Consider the following 21,216-nt stretch of genomic DNA (forward strand, 5'->3'; position numbering starts at 1 on the left):
GAGTCGGGTGCTCAACCGGCTGAACCACCCTGGCACCCCAAAGAGGGACATTTTTTAAAACTCTATTTTCTATGCTTCTACAACACTCTGGGCTGAAGTCTAGTACAGCACTGATCTCACCAGACCTGGAGTTGTAGTTGCTGATTCTGCCTAGCCCATTTGATTTTAAATAAGCTTTTTTAGAGTCAGGCTGTTCGAAACTTTGAATCCATAATAGGACTGACAAAACAAGAGGCACTCAATAAATGTTTTATCCAGAAAATGAAATAAGTTCCTAAAGTAATTACCTAATACCATATTATGTACTCTTCCGTCAATGCAAAACAAGGAAATATATGTGCATGCAAAACTTTTTTTTTTTAACCTTCTTTCCTGCTAATTCTATAACTTTCTGAAGGTCTACCTAAGACACAATCATCCCTCATCCAGGCTGTAACTCCACAGAAACTTAGAAAATGCTTGTTGAGGGTCATCTTCTTTTGTGTCTACATCAGACCTCAGAAGAAAGTGTTATTTCATGGTTCCTAAAATATTTATCATTTGTGAATAGTATTAGTAACCATGAGGATAAGAAGTATTCTGTTTAACCACTTAAATCAACAGCAAAAGAAAGAATACTTAATGCAAAAGACCTCTCCCCTAAAGGGGTATTGTCTTAAGGCTGATAACTCCCTACATACCTTCGACTAACTGGACAAGCCAAGTCAGTAGAACCATCTGGATTAGGCAGATTTTTGAAAGCTGGAATTAGGTGAAAGACAATAGTAGTTCAAATATCTCTTACCAGGATCAGCTAAACTCGTTGTTGTAAGCACCAGTAAGGAGGCAAGGAAGGACGCCAGATGGTTGGCTCCTAGCACCTACAACTTCAAGCTTAGTAGGTGTAGCCACGAGTGTACAGTTACCTTATATTAACACCTACGTATGCTGGTTACAGGTAACAGTGATATATACACGACAGCGATTCGAGGATGACACACCCAACTGCAAGGACTGCTATATTCTCAACATGCCTCAAAGGGCTGTAAGTGTCTTAGAGTTCAGTTGGCAGAATGGAAGGTGGGAAAAATCGAAGACGGAGGCAATGGCTTTAAATGAAGATGGGAAAAGAGCAGTTGAATATCAGAATTATTTCCCTAGGAGACTATTTTGAATTTTTATGAACTGCCGCCTTCCTCCACCATACCAAAAAGGTATATAGTTAGAAAGCAGTGTTTCCGATGGAAGAGGTGGTCCTATCAGCTCCCGCCCTCAGGCAGCAAAGGTTCGGCCCTACATAATTACTCCCAAGCCCAGCGCAGTACCCAGAAGTGAGGAAAGAGCAGAGGATCAGCGGTTCCTCTACTCTCTCGCGCGCGGAGGAGGGGTTCACGCTCCCTGTGCTCCCCCTGCCCCAGAAGTCGCTGGAGAAAGAAACTGTGGAGGGAAGCCGGGGTTTCGCGCACTCTCCGGCTGTGGAGGATGTGGAGAGAGAAGGCGCTTACCTGGCTAAAATCGGTCTTTCCTCTGTGCTTGCTACCAGCCCTGCCACGGGTCCCAGGCGCTCTGGCTCGCGCACCTGTCGCGACCCAGCTGCAACACCTACAGCTCCTGCGGCCCCGCCCCGGTCCGGCTCAGAGCCCCGCCCCGCCCCGCCCCGCCCCCCGCTGCGGGGGCGCGCACGCCCGCCGGCCTCCCGTGCGGCCTCTGGGCGGGCGTGCGCGCCGCCGGCTGCGTGCCCTGCGTTCTCGGCTGCTCGGGTTGCTCCGCCGCGCGCAGCGTTTGGCGTCGTGAGAGGCGTGGCCGCTTTTCCAAGGGGTTGCTTCTAGCTGCGCGCTTCTCTGTGAGGGAGCCACGGTCCTTTAATGAAACCTTGAGCTTTGTGCTTCTCTACTTTGGCCTTAACTCTGAGCCAGAGTTTCCGCAGTTTGACTCAGGAGCGACTGGGCCGTTTGACCTAGGTTCAACTGTAGGTCAGTCCCCAACCAGGTTCCTGGTGCTTTCGGGGTAAGTTTTGTGCAGAGAGGTGTTTTAGAGGAGGCTGTGTGGTGTAGTGGAAAGAGCTACGAATGAATCCTGTCTGTACCGCCTGGCGTTCATCAGGTCGCTTCACCTCACAAGGGCTGTGTTTGTAAAAGTGAAGTGGTTGGACAGGGCAGATCTAGTTCTCCAACAGCTCTAACCGTTATTATTCCTACACTTAGAATTGGAGCTGTGTGAAAGATTGAGTACGTCAAGAGGCCTACCAGTTGGCCGTCCTGTCCCCAAATTCTTGCCCCAGTTCCGTGAGGCAGCATGAGTACCCTCTGATAGTGTCCTTCCTTTTCCTGCACCGTAAATGTAGTAAGGTTTCAGATCACAAGTTTTCTGAAGGTTTTTGGAGTTCATGTAGCTTGGTAAGTACTCCAAGGGGCTTGTGGTACTAAATGCCTATACTTACACTTCCTGAAGCAATTAAGGAAAATATTTAATAAGAGAAATTTCCAACAGCAGATGGATAGACCAATCTGTTCCCTTCTTCCTTCAAATACCAGCCTAGAGTGATTTCTGAATAGGTACCAAGCATCAAAACTAGCAAAACTGGCCGAAAGCATGGGATTGTAAAAGTATCAGTATGGGATGGTACTCCAGAAAATGCATTCCCTTGCAGGCTTAGTTCCCTCAATAGATGTCACAAACACACACTCAATTTGTAAAAAATCAAGCCAATAAGGGCCCTTATTCTTCACCAAGAAGGCTAAGAAGCCTAACCTGGGTCCAAGTTTTAGACCTACGTTGAATCTTGACACAGCCGCTTACCAACTAGGCAAATTACTCCAAAATTCTCCCTTAGTGTCCTTTTGAAAATAGAGCTAGTAGTACCTCACAGCTGACTTTTACCAGTTTGCAAGGCTGATTGTTAAGTTTGGGGGATTTTATGAGCCAGTTGTTAAACATAACAACTGTAAAAATCAAAATTGTATAAATTTATAATTAAATATGTTAAAACCAGATAATACTCAAAACTCATCACTTTTTTAAAATTTAATTTTACTAAGAACTCTGCCCCTGAGGTTGTGTATTTTATCTGTATGATGGGAATATATGCATCTCTTCCCAACTCTGGTCAGAGAAATCATATTTGTAGTTTGAAATTGGCTGCAATAGGAATATTTACACCGTGGAAGTTGGCAAATGCTACAAATAAGGGTTTGGTTTATTGTTTTGTTGATTTTCCAGGCCCAAGTATCTCCAACTTCTTTTGTAAACTCATAGTAAATATTTTAGGCTTTCTAGTACATATGGTCTTTGTCACAACTACTCAACTCTTACATTAAAATTGGGTGTGGCCATGTTCCAGTAAAGCTTTATTTACAAAACAGTCAGTAGGCTGGTAGAGAAAATGTTGATAATGCAGAATTAAACTTAACAGTGTATCACATTCCTGGCCTTGACATTGTGAACAGCACAAAAAATTGAGGAAGTATTCTTTCAGTATTCAAAAATTGTTATCCAATTCAGCAAAGAAGTTGCTAATGTCTTTGATAAATGAGTGAAGTTCCAACATACCTCTTTGCTATTTTACTTTCGCGTTACTGGTTAACTTAAGTGAAAATATCAACCAACATCCATGTTTGAGTTACACCTCTTTGACAGCGATGTGAGCATTTTTTTGCTGAATCAAATTGTAATCAACCATTTGTTCATAGTCTGGTTCATAGTCTGATTTTGTGAAGTATTGTTGGAAAAAGAGTGAATCAAAACTGATGGTTTTTATAGAAATAGCAGGTCACACAAAGTATAGACATAGGCCAAAAAGCAAAGTAAGTATTTTAGTTTAAAATCCTGCCAAAGATTCCACCAAAAAACCTGTGAGAACTAATAAATGAATTCAATAAAGTTGTAGAATACAAAATCAATACACAAAAATCTGTTCTCAACACTAATAACAAACTATCAGAGAAATAAAAGAATCTCATTTACAATTTCATCAAAAAGAACAAAATACCTACAATAAATTTAACCAAGAAGGTGAAAGATCTGTATATTGAAAACTACAAGACATTAATGAAAGAAATCGAAGAGGACACAAATGGAAAGATATTCTGTACTTATGGATTGGAAGAATCAATATTATTAAAATGTTCTTACTACCCAAAGCAATCCATGATTGGGTGCAATCCCTATCAAAATTTCAATGGCATGTCTCAAAGAAATAGAACAAATAATCCTAAAATTTGTATGGAACCACAAAAAAACCCAAATAGCCAAAGCAATCTTGAGGAAGAAGAACAAAGCTGGAGGTATGCACCCTGATTTTAAACTATAAAACATTTACTATATTATATTTAAAATAGTATGGTATTGGTATAAAAACAGACACATAGATCAATGGAACAGAACAGAGAGCCCGGGAATAAACCCAATCATATATAGCCAGTCAATTTACAACAAAGAAGTCAAGGGACGCCTGGGTGGCTCAGTGGTTGGGCGTCTGCTTTTGGCTCAGGTTGTGATCCCAGCATCCTGGAATGGAGCCCCAAATGCCCCAAATCGGGCTCCCTGCTCAGTGGGGAGTCTGCTTCTTCCTCTGCCCCTGGCCCTGCTTGTGCTCTCTCAATCTCTCTCTCTCTCTCCCTCCCTCTCTCTCAAATAAATAAATAAAATCTTTAAAAAAAAAAAACACCAAAAGAGTCAAGAATACATAATGAGCAAAGGATAGTTTTTTCAATAAATGGTGTTGGGAAAACTTGACAGCCACATGGGAAAGAATGAAACTCTACCACTATTTTATACCATACACAAAAATTAACTCAAAATGGATTAAAGACCTGAACATAAGACTTGAAACCATAAAACTCATAGAGAAAAACAGAGGCAGTAAGCTCCCTGACATAGATCTTGGCAATATATATTTTTTTAAAGATTTTACTTATTTATTTGAGAGAGGGTGCTCCTGAAAGAGCTTGAGATGGGGGGAGGGGCAGAGGAAGGGAGGGGAGGGAGAGGATATTCAGATCTTCTGCCTATTTTTTAATACTTTTTAAAAAGATTTTATTTGAGAGAGAGATTGAGAAAGTAGGGGGCAAGGGGCTGAGGGAGAGGGAGAAGCAGTCTCCCCACTGAGCAGGGAGCCCAATGCAGGGCTCAATCCCAGGACCCTAGGATCATGACCTGACCTGAAGGCGGAGGCTTAACCAACTCAGCCGCCCAGGTGCCCTTTGGCAATATTTTTTTGAATATGATACCAAAAGCAAAGCAACAAAAGCAAAAGTAAGTAAGTGGGACTACATCGTACTAAAATTTTCTCCAAGCATAGGAAACCATCAACAAAATGGAAAGTCAACCTACTGAATGGGAGAAAATATTTGCAAATTAAGTATCTGATAAGACCTAATATCCAAAATATATAAAGAGCTCATAAAATAGCAAACAAGCAAACAATCCAGTTTAAAAATAGGCAGAATGGGGCACCTGAGTGACTCAGTTGGTTAAATGTACAACTCTTGATTTGGGCTCAGGTCATGATCTTGGGTTCCTGGGATCGAGCCCCATATCAGACCTGCTCAGTGAGGGGTCTGCTTGAGATTCTGTCCCTCTCTCTCTGCCCTCCCTCAAATAAAAAAATAAAATCTTAAAAAAATTATAAAAAATAGATCTGAATAAACATTTTTCCAAAAGGACATGCTTAAAAAGGTACTTAATGTCATTAATCATAGGAGATGCAAATCAAAACCACAATGAGACATCATTTCACACCTGTTAGAATGGCTATTATCAAAAATACAAGAAATAACAAAAGTTTGCAAGGATGTGGAGAAAAGGGAACCATTGTGCACTGATGATGGGAATGTAAATTGGTGCAGCTACTCTGGCAAACAGTATGATATTCTTCAAAATATTAAAAATTGAACTACCATATGATCCAGTAATTCCACTTCTGTGTATGTACCCAAACAAGACACGAACACTAACTCAGAAAGATCCCCATGTTCATTGCAGCATTATTTGCAATAGCTAAGATATGGAAACAATTTAAGTGTCCACCAATGAATTAATGGATAAAGAAATCATGAATATATGAAATATATTTTATATAATGGAATATTATTATTCAGCCATAAAAAAGAATAAAATCTTGCCATTTGAGACAACATAGGTGGATCTTGAGGTCATTATGCTAAGTGAAATAAGTCAAAGAATGACAAATACAGTATGATTTCTTATACAGAATTTTTAAAAAACAACAACAACAACAAAAGAAGCTGATAGATACAGAAAAGAAATTGGTGGTTGCTAGAGGTGAGAAGTAAGAGAAATGGGTGAAGGGGGTCAAAGGCTAAAATACAAAAATGTAGTAGTTGAGGGGTGCCTGGCTGGCTCAGTTGGTAAAGTATGCTACTGGATCTTAAGGTCTTGAGTTCAAGCCCCACACTGGACATAGAGATTCTTGGGGAAAAAATGTAGTTGATATAAAAGATATAGAAATTTTGAATTGTATTCAAAATGTTGACTATATATATATATGTTTATGTGTATGCTAATGTATATAACAGGTATATTATATGTAATATATTAAAACACTGCTGCATACCTATTATTCCTATTATATACCTATTATTTCTATATACCTACTATTTCATAATAATGAAAGTAAAATAGCACATTCTAAATCTTTAAGATGAAACTAAATATTAGCATATTCTTAGAAATTCACATTAAAATATTTAAAACCAAAAGCCAAGCAAATTATCTATGACTTATTTTTACCCAGCTCCATTAATAAGTAGGGTAAAAAAATACTGATTTAGCTAATTACAATGTCGTAAAAAATTTTTTTTCTTAAAAAGTGAAATTTATGCTTTTTCCAAAGGCACATTAAAATTATTAACAAAAATTTTGTATTAACTCCCAAGTTGTATTCTGAATTTTCCTAAGATAACAAAATTATTTTTCGAATTCTGATCCCTAAAATGCCAAGTTAACAGAGTGACTTATTTTTTTAAATCTGAAGAATATATACATTTTTTAATCTGAAGAAGTTTAAAATAGACACAGAAAATGGTAGGAGAGAAAACTGTGGGATACCTAAGCTAATGGAAAATTTCAAAGTTGTTAAGTGATCAATCATTGAAGAAACACCATCATGTTCATCAAAGGAAGAAATAGATAACCTTATGCTTCCAGATTGTTGGAATGAAAAACAAGTGTTTGTTTTTGGAACAGTACAAATGGTTTGAAATAAAAGAAGGTGAATTAGGATGTATGGATGGTTTCGTAGTTCAGCATTTAGTAGTGACAGTAGAAACGTATGTCCATGATCCAGGAAATAGAGGGGATGTTTAGTAATCCCAATGGTACTACTAAAACTAAACAGACTTTCCTGAAAGTAATAAAATAAGAAAGAAAAAAGAAGGGGAAAAAAAAGAGAACAGCATTTTTCTAATGACTGTACTGAAATCCAAGATTTGTTAGAATCAACTGGCACAATTTCCAATTTATGGTAAAACTAAATCATAAAGATATTGACACTATCATAGAAGTTTTTAGTAGTCTACAGTTGAGTAAAACATAATAGGCCTTTATCTGATAGTGAGGGAGGCAATAAAATTAAGAAAAAAAATGGAGTAGATACAAGCAATTGTTTACATACCCAGTGCAGTGCAACAAGAACAACAGGACATATTGCAAAAGAAATTATATGAAGATATTTAGCAATATTGTAGAAGAGAGTTTCAAATATGTGCTACAATTGATTAGGCATCTACACTTCTGAAAAAATGCACCCAGTGAATTATCTGCAGTACACAATTGAATCAGGTTTTGTACTGCTAATATTTGTTGCTTTAAAAGAATTGGTGTCAATCACAAAGGAGTGTATTTCTGATACATTATTGTCTACTTTAAATGATTGTGGCTTTGATAATGAATGAAAGAGAACTTAATTGCATTTCGTTCTAATGGTATTTGTACAATAGTGGGAAGGAAGTTTGGAGTCAAGCTACAAATTTTTAGAAAATTTTCCTGAAGTCATCATTTGGCACTAAGTCATCAATTACAATTCAATATCTGAAATAAAATAAGTCAGTCATTTAAAAATATTCTGGATAGGGGTGCCTGGGTAGCGCAGTCGTTAAAGCGTCTGCCTTCGGCTCAGGGCGTGATCCTGGCGTACCAGGATCGAGTCCCACATCAGGCTCCTCCGCTATGAGCCTGCTTCTTCCTCTCCCACTCCCCTGCTGTGTTCCCTCTCTCGCTGGCTGTCTCTCTGTCACATAAATAAATAAAATCTTTAAAAAAATAAATAAATAAATAAAAATATTCTGGATAAAATTTAGTCTTTTTATCACCAATCTAAGACAATTAAATTGACTTAGAAACTATAAAGAACTTGAAATTATTAAAACTGGTCAAATACTGAGGTTGAGATGGGTAGCATGTAGTTTACAAACTGCCACTGCTGTATATCAGGCATATTCTTCACTATATGTGCATTTTTCTCATTCTTTTTATTCTGGTTTAGCAAAGAGATTAGCTAACATTAATTTCTTGCAAGACCTTGCTTGAATGATTGACATTCTTGAAGAATCTTCATTCTTTTCTATTGCGTTGCAGTCAAAGTCAACTAACATTCACAAAGTAAAAAAATTAAGTGTACCATAAAAGATTTGGAAAATTTTAAATTGGTATTAGAAAGCATGAATCTCATTTTTTTTTAAAGATTTTATTTATTTATTTGACAGAGAGACAGCCAGCAAGAGAGGGAACACAAGCAGGGGGAGTGGGAGAGGAAGAAGCAGGCTCCCAGAGGAGGAGCCTGATGTGGGACTCGATCCCAGAACGCCGGGATCACGCCCTGAGCCGAAGGCAGACGCTTAACGACTGAGCCACCCAGGTGCCCCTAAAAGCATGAATCTCATGTTAAAGATTTAAGTCAAATATGTTTAAAGACATTCCACTTAATAAATTTGAAGATCTGTCTAGGAATATATTACTAAAGAGTAATAAATTTATGTCTTTTATTAGAAACAAAGCATCAGCATCTTTTATTCATTTAAGTAGTCTCCACACCCAACATGGAGCTGGAACTCACAGCCCTGAGATCGAGAGTCCCATGCTCTACTGACTGAGCCAGCCAGGTGCCCCAGAAACAAAGCATCTTAATTGTTTTGATTTATTAGGACTATCTCCTTGGATTTATGGAGAATTAACTTCACCATGAATAGCTGGTAGGAGAAAATTGTATCATTAAATAAAATTTTAAAACATGAAATAATTTGAATGTTTCTCAGGAATTCGTAGATAATAATGTAGAGTCACACAATGTTACAATCCCCGGAACTATACAAAAAGTTTTAAAAAATAGCACTATTGTAGTCAGGAGTGTTTTTAATGGCATTTGCACAAGGTGAGAAATGATAGTTTAATAGTAGATCACATATCAAACTAAATTACACAAAATTTATTGGAAAAAGAGTTAGCAGATTGGGATCATCAGCTGATGGATATACCGTTACTTTGCTTTTCTTCTGCGTTGGGTCCTGTGTTTCTTTAAAGACTCGTGATTCTCCACACTGGCACTAATTCACTCTTTTTTTTCTTGAGCTTTTTTAGTGTTTTATTTTGAAAATGTAACATTCCAGGGTACCAGAGTGTCTCAGTCAGTTAAGTATCCGACTCCTGGTTTCAGCTCAGGTCATGATCTCTTGGGTGGTGGGATCAACGCCATACTCCACTGGGGGTGGGGGGTGGGGAGTCCTGTTTGAAGATTCTCTTCCTCTGCCCCTCCCCCACTCTCTCTTGCTCTCTCTCGCTCTCTCTAAAATAAATAAATAAAGCTTAAAAAAAAATGTAACATTCCATTAGCATGTATCTTTGAGAAATAACTAGGATAGTTGAGAAACAACTTAGCCTCAGAAAAATGTGCCCATTCTGACGTTTACATTCTTGAGCCTCTAACTGTAACATCTCAGAGGGCAAGGTTTAATCATTTTAGCTTAAATTGCTTTGTCTGGTGGATAACACCCCACTATGAAAGGAAGTTCTTAACTAAAAAAATGATAGCAAGAGTGGATATTCTTAGAAAGCTATTGATTTAAAATGCTTCCCCTGGGACGCCTGGGTGGCTCAGTTGGTTAAGTGCCGTACTCTTGATTTTGGCTCAAATCATGATCTCAGGGTCGTGAGATTAAGCCCCGCAGCCACAACTGGCTCTGTGCTCAGCAGGGAGTCTGCTTGAGCTTCTTTCCCTCTGCCCCTCCCCTGGCTTATTCTTGCACACATGCTCTGTCTCTCTAAAAAACCCAAATCTTTACAATGCTTCCCCTTCTCCAATTGTGTTAAACCCCTTGTAAGATTTTTTTTTAAGACCAGTTTTTGGTTCATAGCCAAATTAAGAGGATGGTACAGAAATTTCTCATATCCTCCTTGCCCCCATATAGGCACAGCCTGCCCTATTAACAACCCCCACCAGAATGGTACATTAAAAAAGTTCTTTTTTAATTTGAGTATAGTTGACACATAATGTTACATTACTTTCAGGTGAATAGAATGGTACTTTTTTTTCATTTTTTACCAAGGATGAACTTAAGTTGACATGTCATGATCATCCAAAGTCCATAGTTTACACTAGGGTTCATTTTTGGTGTTGTTTATTTTTAGTTTATACCAATGTACAGTGGCATATATCCATCGCTATAGCATCATTCAGAGTATTTTCACTGCCCTAAAAATCCTCTGTGCTCCACCTATTCATTCCTCCTTCCACTTCAACCCTGGCAAGCACTGATTTTTTTGGGGGGGGGTTCATTTATTTGAGAGAGAGAGAGAGAGGTGGGAGGGAAGGTAGAGGAAGAGAGAGAATCTTGAGCAGACCCCCGCTGAGTGCAGAGCCTGATGCGGGTCTCAAGCCTACCACCCTGCAGTCATGACCTGAGCTGAAATCAAGAGTCACTTGCTTCACCAGGTGAGCCACCCAGGTGCCCCCAACCACTGATCTTTTTGCTGTGTCCATAGTTTTGCCTTTTTCTTTCTTTTTTATTTATTTATTTATTTATTTATTTATTTATTTATTATTATTTTTTTAAAGATTTTATTTATTTGTTCATTCGACAGAGATAGAGACAGCCAGCGAGAGAGGGAACACAAGCAGGGGGAGTGGGAGAGGAAGAAGCAGGCTCATAGCGGAAGAGCCTGATGTGGGGCTCGATCCCATAACGCTAGGATCACGCCCTGAGCCGAAGGCAGAGGCTTAACCACTGTGCCACCCAGGCGCCCTCTTTTTTATTTTTTTTAAGATTTTATTTATTTATTTGACAGAGAGAGACAGCCAGCGAGAGAGGGAACACAAGCAGGGGGAGTGGGAGAGGAAGAAACAGGCTCCTAGCGGAGGAGCCTGATGTGGGGCTCGATCCCAGAATGCTGGGATCACGCCCTGAGCCTAAGGCAGACGCTTAACGACTGCACCACCCAGGTGCCCCCATAGTTTTGCCTTTTTCTAAGAATATCATGTACTTGGGATCAGACAATATGTAGCCTTTTCAGATTGGCTTCTTGTACTCAATAATATGCATTTGAATTTCCTTCATGTCTTTTCATAGGTTCTAAATTTTGTAAGAAACTGCCAAACTACTTAAAAAAGGGGCTGTCCCATTTTTATTCCTGCCAGCCAAGAATGAGAGCTCTTATTGCTCCATATTCTCATCAGCATTTGGTATTGTCATTGTCCCAGATTTTGGCCATTCTAATAAGGATGTAGTGGTATCTCATTGTCTTAATTTGCATTTCCTTTCTGACATATGATGTGGAACATCTTGGCATATGCTTTTTCAGCATCTGTATATCTTTGGTGAGATGCCTGTTCAGGTCTTTGGCCCATTTTGTAATTAGATTGTTTTCTTATTGTGGAGTTTTAAGAGGTTTATATATATATATATATATATATATATATATATATATATATATATATTTGGATAATACTCCTTTATTGGTTGTGTCTTTTGCAAATACCTTCTCCCAGTCTGTAGTTTGTCTTCTCATTTTCTTGACATTGTCTTTCACATAGAAGTTTTTAATTTTGTTGAAGTCCAGATTATCCATATTTCTTTCATGGATTGTGCTTTTGGTGTTGTGTCTAAAACATCATGCCATACCCAAGGTCATCTAAGTTTTCTCCTATGTTATCTTCTTGGAGTTTTATAGTTTTACATTTTACACTTAGGTTTATGATCCATTTTCAGTTAATTTTTGTGAAGCGTATAATGTCTGTGCCTAGATTCATTATTTTCATTGTGAATGTTCAGTTCTTCCAGCACCATTGGTTGAAAAGACTATCTTTGCTCCATTGTAGTGCCTTTTCTCCTTTGTCAAAGTTCAGTTAACTATATTTATGTGGGTCTATTTCTGGGTTCTGTATTCAGTTCCATTGGTCAATCTGTCTGTTTTTCATCAATACAACACTGTCTTGATTACTGTGGCTCTATAGTAAGTCTTGAAGTTAGTGTCAATTCTCCAGATTTGTTCATCTTTTTCAATATTGTGTTGGCTATTTTGGTCTTTTGTTTCTCCATATAAACTTTAGAATCAGTTTATCTATATCCACAAATTACTTGCTGGGATTTTTATTGGGATTGCACTGACTCTATAGATCAATTTGGAAAGAACTGACATCTTGACAATAGTGACTCTTCTTATCTGTGAACATGCAATATTTTTCCATTTTAGTTCCGTGATTTCGATTATCAGAGTTTTGTAGTTTTCCTCAGGTAGATCTTGTAATGCTTTATTCTTTATTGTGGGGACTATCCATAATCATATGTGTGGCCCTAGTTCATGGTTTAAAGTGTTCTATTGGCACATCCACTGCTGCTGATGGATATTTAGACTATTTCCATGTTTTCACTATTATAAACAATGTTAAGAAGACATTCTTATATTTGTATGCTGGAGTTTCTATGTACATACCTCAAGTTTACCCTTTTATCTAGACTGTGAGACCTCATTTCTCTACATCTTTGCCAAAAGTTGGTATTATCAGACTTAAATATTCATACGTTTGATAGGTATGGAATGAATACCACTGAAGGTGGTAAAACTGGAGGCCAGACAACCCATTAGGTGGCTGTTGGAATAACTGGATGAGAGAAGTGGATGGACTGAACTAGAGTAGGATTGGAGTTGGAGAGAAGTAGATGAACTAGAGAGAGGTGAAAGTCAATTTATTTAGAAGACGAATTGTCAAGACTTGATGGTTTGTTTTGATATGGAGGTAACTTCTCCAACTGGGTGCATGCTGATGCTATTTCCTAATCTGAAGAATGTAGGAAAACCAGCAACTTCTTGGGGATAGTGGTGGGAGTAGGAAGGAGAGACACCAAGTTCATCTGCAGGCCTATTAGTTCTAAGGGGGACTTAAAAGTAGAGATATCCAGTAGGCAGATGGAGGATAGTTCTCCAGTCACTAAAAGAAATATCTGGGGGGTGGGGAGGAGAGGTGCGCCTGGGTGGCTCACTTGTTTCAGTGTCCAACTCTTGATTTTGGCTCAGGTCATGATCTCAGGGTTGTGAGATCAAGTCCTGTGTCAGGCTCCATGCTCAGTGAGGAATCTGCTTGAGATTCTCTCTCTCTCCCTCTCCTTCTGCCCCTCTTCCCACTCATGTGTGCATGTGCACACATGCTCTCTCTCTCAAATAAATAAGTTCATCTTAAAAAAAAAAGAAATATCTGGGTTTAAGATATAGCTATAGCAGAGGTAGATTTGCTGTGAAGCTGATGAAGTTAACCTTCAGACCTCTCTTGTGAATGTCCTTTTCAAGGCCCTGAGACAAGGGATGCCTGGGTGGCTCAGTTAGTTAAGCATCTGCCTTTGACTACCTTCCAGGGTACTGGAATCGAGTGCCGAATCGGGCTCCCTGCTCAGCCTGGAGCCTGCTTCTCCCTCTGCCTGCCACTCCCCCTGCTTGTGCTCTCTTTCTCTCTGACAAGTAAATAAATAAAATCTTTCCAAAAAAACATTTATTTCTGGGGCACATGGGTGTCTCAGTCAATTAAGCATCTGCCTTCGGCTCAGATCATGATCCCAGGGTCCTGGGATCGAGCCCTGCATCGAAGCAGGAAGCCTGCTTCTCCCTCTCCCTCTGCTGCTGCCCCTGCCTGTGCTCTCTCTCTGTCAAATAAATAAATAAAATCTTCCAAAAAAAAAAAAAAAAAAGGCCCTGAGATAGGCCCTAACAATTCTATATTTGAAGAGCTATATTAATTTTTTAAAAAGATTTTATTTATTTATTTGACAGAGAGAGAGTGAGGGAACACAAACAGGGGGTGTGGGAGAGAGAGAAGCAGGCTTCCCACCGAGCAGGGAGCCCAATGCGGGGCTCAATCCCAGGACCCTGAGATCATGAACTGAATCTAAGGCAGATGCTTAATGACTGAGCCACCCAGGCACCCCAAGCTATATTAATTTTTTTAAGAAGGTCTCCCTAATTGTGTAAGCTTCAGGCCTTAGAAAACTTTGGGTTTGCCTCTGAGCTGTATGTCAAAATCATCAGCATAAAAATGGTAACAAAGGCCCCTGGAAAAGATGAGATTGCCTTAGGAGAATATATAGAGCAAAAAACAACAGGGGTTTTATTATGTTATACATTATCTTCCAACCATGACTATTATTTTAATTTAGGTATAGAGAAAAATTAGGGGAAAACATCTAAAAAGTAAGGTAAGAAAGAGTTTGTGACCACAAAAATACTCAATAGTTTAGTTGAACTTTAAAGTGGTATATATTTATAAACTATTAGGTAAAATTGTCTTTTTGGGTAGGCCCATAAGGAATCATTTTGATAACTATGTATGAAAAAATTGAACTCTGTGTATTTAAAAAAAAATTTTTTTTTAAAGTAGGTTCTATGCGCAGTGTGGAGCCCAACAGAGGGCTTGAATTCACGACCCTGAGATCAAGACCTGAGCTGAGACAAAGAGTTGGACGCTTAACCGACTGAGCCACCAGGTGCCCCTATTTTTTCAAATCTTAATAGAGGGATGAAAATTTAATTTGAGAAGCTTTGTGGTTCTTATCTAAATTCTTTTAGAATTGCATATTTACTATATATTACATGATGTATATATAATATATATATAATGCATTTATCAGATACTTTTGCCTCAAAAAGTCTAGTTCAAAAAATGGCCTCCTCTTCTTTATCTTAAAAACTGTGAAGGAAAGGACATTATTGAAGCTTTAATAATGTCACATGATCAGAAATATGTCTTTTCTAAATCTCTGATTCTCACAAAGGAAGAGGACCATTTTAAAAAAATAAGCTTTCTTGAGGTATACTTTACATATAAGATCGGTCAGTTTTTAAGTATACATTTTTATGTGTTTTTGACAAATGTGTACAGCGGTGTAACCATCAGGACAATTCAGATATACAGTATTTCTGTCACCCCCAAATTTTCACTTGTGCCCCATTTTCATCAATCTCCTCCCCTAATCTCTCACTCCTGCCCCAGGCAACCACTGATCTGCTTTTTGTCATCACAATTTTGACTTTACTAGAATTTCATATAAATGTTTGTAGTCTTTTGTGTCTGGCTCTGGCTTCTTTAACTTAATATAATGCTTTTGAGATTATCCAGGTTGTTTTATGTAGCAATAGTTCATTCCTTTTCAATTGTAAGTAGTATATTCCATTATGTGGACATATCATAATTTACTAGTTCACCAGCTGATGGACATTTGGGCAGTTTCTAGTTTGGGGCTATTATTAACAAAGCTGCTGTGAACATTTACATACACCAGTCTTAATATGGACATCTGTCTTCATTTCTCTGGAGTAATACTTAGGAGTGGGATTGTTTAGGAGTGTGTTGCACTCTAACATGCATTTAAATTTTTAAAAAACTGCCAGACTTTTACAAAGTGAGTGTACTATTTTGTATTCCTACCAGCAACGTATAAGAGTTCTAGTTGCTCCCATTCTCCACTGTACTTAGTATTGTTGGTCTTTTAAGCTTTAGCCATTCTAGTGGGTGCTGTGATATCTCATTGTGATTAATTTGCATTTCCCTAAAACTAATGAAGTTGCACATCTTTTCATGTGCTTATTTGCCTTTCATATATCTTTTTTTGGTGGAGTATCTATTAAAGTCTTTTGCCTATTTATTAAGTGGATTATTTGTTATTATTGAGTTGTAAAAATTGTTTACATATTCTGGATTTATTATTAGTTTATTATTAGATACATGCTTTGAAAGTATTTTCTTCCAGTCTATGGTCTGTTTCTTTCTTTTTTTTTTTTTTTAAGGTTTTATTTATTTATTCGAGAGAGAGAGAGAGAGACAGAGCATGAGCATGAGCGGGGGGGGGGGGGGGGATGAGGGAGAAGAAGATTCCCCACTGAGCCGGGAGCTGGATGCGGGGCTCGATCCCTGGACTCTGAGATCATGTATGGTCTGTTTCTTAACTTTTGTTAATAGTATCTTTCGGGGTGCCTGGGTGGCGCAGTCGTTAAGCGTCTGCCTTCGGCTCAGGGCATGATCCTAGCGTTCTGGGATCGAGCCCCACATCAGGCTCCTCCGCTGGGAGCCTGCTTCTTCCTCTCCCATTCCCCCTGCTTGTGTTCCCTCTCTCGCTGGCTGTCTCTCTCTGTCAAATAAATAAATAAAATCTTTAAAAAAAATAGTATCTTTCAAAAAATAGTTTTAAGTTTTGATGAAGTACACTTTATCAATTTTTTTCTTTTATGGCTTGTGCTTTTTGCATTCTAAGAAATCTTTGTCTAGGGGCGCCTGGGTGGCACAGCGGTTCAGCGTCTGCCTTCGGCTCAGGGCGTGATCCCGGCGTTACGGGATCCAGCCCCACATCAGGCTCCTCTGCTGTGGGCCTGCTTCGTCCTCTCCCACTCCCCCTGCTTGTGCTCCCTCTCTCGCTGGCTGTCTCTCTCTCTGCCGAATAAATAAAATCTTTTAAAAAAAAAAAAAAAAAAAAAAAAAAAAGAAATCTTTGTCTAACCCAAGGTTGTGAAGATTTTCACCTATGTTTTATAGTTTTAGAAGTTTTATAGTTTTAGCTTTTACCTATAGATTTGATCCATTTCAAGTTAATATTTTGGCATATGGTGTGAGGTAAGTGTCAAGGCTTTTTTCTATATGGATACCCAGTTGTTCTAGCACCATTTATTGAAAAGCTATCTGCCCCCCATTAAGTTGCTTTTGTAATTCATTTGTATATTAAATGAATATATTTATGTTGGTCTATTTTATTAAATTTCTTTTTTTAAGGAGGCTCTATACCCAATATGGGGCTTGAACTCACAGCCCTGAGACCAAGTGTTGCATGCTGTACTGACTGAGCCAGCCAGGTGCCCCTGTGTTGACCCATTTTTGGACATTCTATTCTATTCCATTAAACTATGTGTCAACAGTAATCTTTCAGTAATGAAAATAATTTATTTTACTTTTGTAAAAAGTATTCTGAAGTTATTCTTGGGTATTATGGAAAAGGGCTAAATCCTATACATGTGAACAATTTGCATTCTTCCCAGCTATTACTCAGACCAGAAATGTATATGTGTATTAAAGGTATTTTCCCATAAGTAATTCCTAGGATAGTAAGTTATCATTGTAGGGAATATACATTTTTTAAAGTAATCTCTACACTCAACATAGGGCTTGAACTCATGACCCCAACCTCAAGAGTTAACATACTCTACAGACTAAGCCAGCCAGTTGCCCCTGGAGTATACTTTTTTTTTTTTTTTTTTTAGATTTTGTTTATTTATTTATTTGTCAGAGAGAGATTGAAAAAGAGAGACAGAGCACAAGGAGGGGGAGTGGCAGGCAGAGGGAGAAGCAGGCTCCCCACTGAGCAAGGAGCCCAAGCCGGACTCTATTCCAGGATCCTGGGATCGTGATCTGAGCCGAAGGCAGATGCTCAACCCAATGGGCCATCCAGGCGTCCCTGGAATATACATTTTTTAATGTATAAGAAGTAATTAGGCATCCTTTGTTTGCTTATACCTTCATTTTCTCAGAATGTAAAAAAGGGGGTAAAATAAGCTCTTGTGATGCAGAAATCTTTAAAGCAACCAAAACTATGTTCTATTAATGAAGAATGAAAAAAAATATTGAAATTTTCAGAGGATAAAGCAGAATAAATTCTGTTCTTTGGGAATAACAACCATAAATACCACAAATCAAGGAAGGGGATTTCCTGACTTCTGCTTCCAAGCAATTCCAATAAATGAAGGAGGAAGTGATTTTCCTTTTTAAAAAAACTTATTGTTGGCAGATTAGTATACTTCCTTTCAATCCTTTAGGATTTTAAATACATGTATACTAATATTCCTGAACTTCATAAACGTTTGGGTTTTTGTCAGATTCTTAGTTTGCAGAATGTTAAATTGTTTCAGTAAAAAGTTGCTCTTTGTAGAAATGTTACAGAACCAGGGGGATGATGCATTATTAAGAGGGAGGGAAACACCCATGCATTAACCCTTCGCTAGGAAGAATTCCTTGCTCTGCTGGAATAAGTGTAGGCTTTGGAGTCAGAATTCATTTGCATTTCATCTCTTTGACTTCTTAATATGAGTCAAGGGGCAAGTTTCTTAGCTTCTCTAAATCTCAGCTTCTTCCTTGGCAATAATAATACTTCGGTGATAGTGTTATCATGAAGATTAAATTAAATGACACCTAGTACTCTGCTTCGCATGTAAATACACTGAGTAAATATTAGATTCCTTTTCCATTTCACCAAGTCCTTCCTCATATAGGCTTAATTTTCTGGAGGTAACTTGCATACCCCACAGCAGAAGCTGATCTGTTGGTTCTTCCTCATTCTTTTAGTAACAGAATGATAGAAGTTTGTACAGTACTGGAAAACAGGAGAACATCTGAGCTCAGGGATCAGACTCTAGGATAAGAAACTAGTTCAGCAGGAAGTATGCACTGTCAACCCCTTAAGGATCATATGCTCAAGGTGTCCAATCCTATCTCACATGTTTAATACCTCAAATGTCACTTGATGGGAGAAGACTCTCTAGGGAACTCTGTGAGAACAGTACTCAGCTGTAGTGGAAGGCTGACCTGAGAACACCCTTTAGACTTTCTCTATCCTTCTTTGTCCTTGTGTAATTTAATTATGTCCTCTCTTGCTGTAGCTTTTAAATTCAAAGACACTTTTTATTAGTGCCTGTCACCTTAAATTACCAGATTCTGACCCTCTTTACCTCCTCCCACCTTTATCCTGTGAAAGAGATAGTGGTACTGCTTAATTTAAGAGATAGTTGTTTCTGGTTCCTCCCTGCTCCCCAACACATCTGCCCTTTTACAATTAATTTCATTCCTAAAGGCAGTAAAAACTTTTCAAAATGCCCTAGCTATGTATTAGGAAGATCTGGACATCACTATTAGCAAACAACAGTTTCTCAATTATGTGTACAATTATCTTAATGTACGTTTGGGATATTGCAGAAGAATTACCAATTCCTGTTTTGAGACTATCTGTTGTAACACAAAATACTCTCAATCAATCAGACTGATCATACTAACTTTTTTATGTGTGTATCAGTATTCTTATTCTAATGAAGAACAGACTTTCTATAAACTGTTTATGTACCGTATTAGGCCCTGAGAATACAAAAGTACAAGATTTGGACCTTAATACTTCAGTCATAAGGAAAGCGAGCTAGGATTAGAATTCAAAATCACTAATTCTGTTTATTCACATGTACAAAAATTTAATGGCATAGTGCATTAGATCTATCTCAGACAAAAATATACTGAACTGTTTCTCTGATTCTATATATAAAATATATTCCCATGTATGTATGTATGTATGTTTAACTTAGACTGTAACACCTATCAAATAGTATTTTATTGTTTGATTTCCAAAAGCTCATTCCTTTTTCTCCTTTGGTTCATGTATAAATTTGAGCCTGCTCAGATGTATATAAAAACATTTTATACTTCCTGTTATAGTATCACACTCAAATGTAACACTCTCAAGAGTAAGAAAAACACTCAGTTGTTAACACTTTTTTTCTGGTGAGAGTTCTAGTCAGAAGAAATAACTAAATATCTTTATTGTTTAAGCCGTTGTTACACGGATATTCTGGTATTTGCTGCTGAAAGCACCGTTAAATAAACTCAGTCAGGAATAAAGTACCTGACTTAGGTAGCTTTATTAGGTGTTCTTCCATATTTTCAAAGACTAACTTCTTACTATTTATTTATTTATTTATTTATTTATTTATTTATTTATTTATATTCAAAGACCAGCTTAGTTAAATCTTGTATAAACTTTTCTAGAACAGAGAAGAATTAGAAATATTCACCAGCTCTTTACATAAGACCATGATAGCCTTGATACCAAAACCAGATAGGGAGAGAAAGAAAATTACAGGCCAATCTCATTATCACAGACACAAAAATTCTAAGTAAATTATTAGTAAGCTGAATCCAACAGTGTATTAAATAGATAATAAACAAGGTCTAGTTGGGTTTATTCCAGGAATGCAAGGGTGGTTTAACATTCAGAACAAAACAAACTTTCAATGTAAATTATCATATTAACAGAATAATAAGGAAAAAGCTATGATCATCTCAATAGAGGTAGAACAAGCGTTTGAATTCAGTACCCTTTCATTTTTTAAATTTAAGTTTTTATTTCTTTGTAATTTTTTCAGTGTATTTCTAATTGGAGTGTAGTTGACATACAATGTTATATTAGTTTCAGGTATACAAACATAGTGATTCAACACTTATATGCATTACAAAATGCTTACCACAGTAAGTGTAATTACCATCTGTCACCGAAGTTACTACAATACTATTGACCATATTCCCTATGCTATACTTTATATTTCTGTGACATATTAATTTTTTAACTGTAAGTTTGTACCTCTTAATCCCTCTTACCTATTTCACCCATGTCCCCATTGCCCCTCCCCTCTGACAACCACCAGTTTCTTCTCTGTATTTATGAGTATTCCTGGTTTTTTTTTTCCTACATATATGTGAAATCAAATGGCATTTGTCTTTTCTCTGATTTATTTCCCTTAGCATACTACCCTTTAGATATGTCCATGTGGTCACACATGGCAAGATTTCATTCCTTTTTTACGGTTGAGTAATATTCATGTGTGTGTGTGTGTGTGTGTGTGTGTATACACCATATCTTCTTTATCCATTTATATATCTGTGGACACTTCGATTGCTTCCATATTATAAATAATGCTGCAGTGAACATAGGAGTGAATATA

The 21,216-nt window shown here is 37.8% G+C and overlaps 1 protein-coding gene across 3 annotated transcripts in view; it reads left to right on the forward strand.

Annotated features, from left to right (window-relative positions):
* Positions 1-1,742: 1,742 nt before the first annotated feature.
* Positions 1,743-21,216, forward strand: part of LARP4 (La ribonucleoprotein 4) — a 192,818-nt gene continuing 173,344 nt past the window's right edge. The window contains exons 1-2 of one of the 3 annotated variants that reach the window (XM_026501893.4): positions 1,743-1,986; positions 14,852-14,960. The gene's annotated coding sequence lies outside the window, so the exon portion shown is untranslated. The remainder of the gene's footprint in view (positions 1,987-14,851; positions 14,961-21,216) is intronic. The other 2 variants (XM_048216778.2, XM_048216779.2) reach the window with 2 other exon arrangements.

This window comes from Ursus arctos, unplaced genomic scaffold (genome assembly GCF_023065955.2).
Source record: "Ursus arctos isolate Adak ecotype North America unplaced genomic scaffold, UrsArc2.0 scaffold_26, whole genome shotgun sequence".
Lineage (NCBI taxonomy): Eukaryota > Metazoa > Chordata > Mammalia > Carnivora > Ursidae > Ursus > Ursus arctos.